The sequence below is a fragment of the Canis lupus genome, chromosome 29 (genome assembly GCF_048164855.1).
Source record: "Canis lupus baileyi chromosome 29, mCanLup2.hap1, whole genome shotgun sequence".
Taxonomy (NCBI): Eukaryota; Metazoa; Chordata; class Mammalia; order Carnivora; family Canidae; genus Canis; species Canis lupus.
In genome coordinates, this window is record NC_132866.1 from 450,720 (window position 1) to 451,158 (window position 439).

The following is a 439-nucleotide window of genomic DNA, read 5'->3' on the forward strand; positions in this document are numbered from 1 at the left end:
ACACACACACACGTGTAGACAAGGGAAGGAGGGGACACGCCGTGAGACCGGAGACCCTGGTCCCGTCCCTGACCTCCGTCCCGCATCCTCCTGGAGCGCGCCCCGTGTCGTGCGCTGAGGCCTGGGTGCCCTGACAAGGTGGCAGGCAGACGGAGCAGGTCACAACACCGCCCCAAGTGGACTCAGGAGGCTGAACCGATATCGAAACGCGAGATTTAATGTTTAATGTTGAATTTCTTTGGCTTGAGTCGGGGAGGTGCGCTCCGCTCGGCCGGGCCGCTGGGGCAGGGAGGACCGCGGCCGCCTCCCAGGGGCCCGGAGGGTCGGGGTGGAGCGGCCTCCCTGGCGCCGGCCCCGCCCGGTCCCCGCGTGCGGAAGCAGGAGCCCCCACCGAGGACGAGAGACGCACGTGATGCCATTAACCAGCCTCACAAGGACA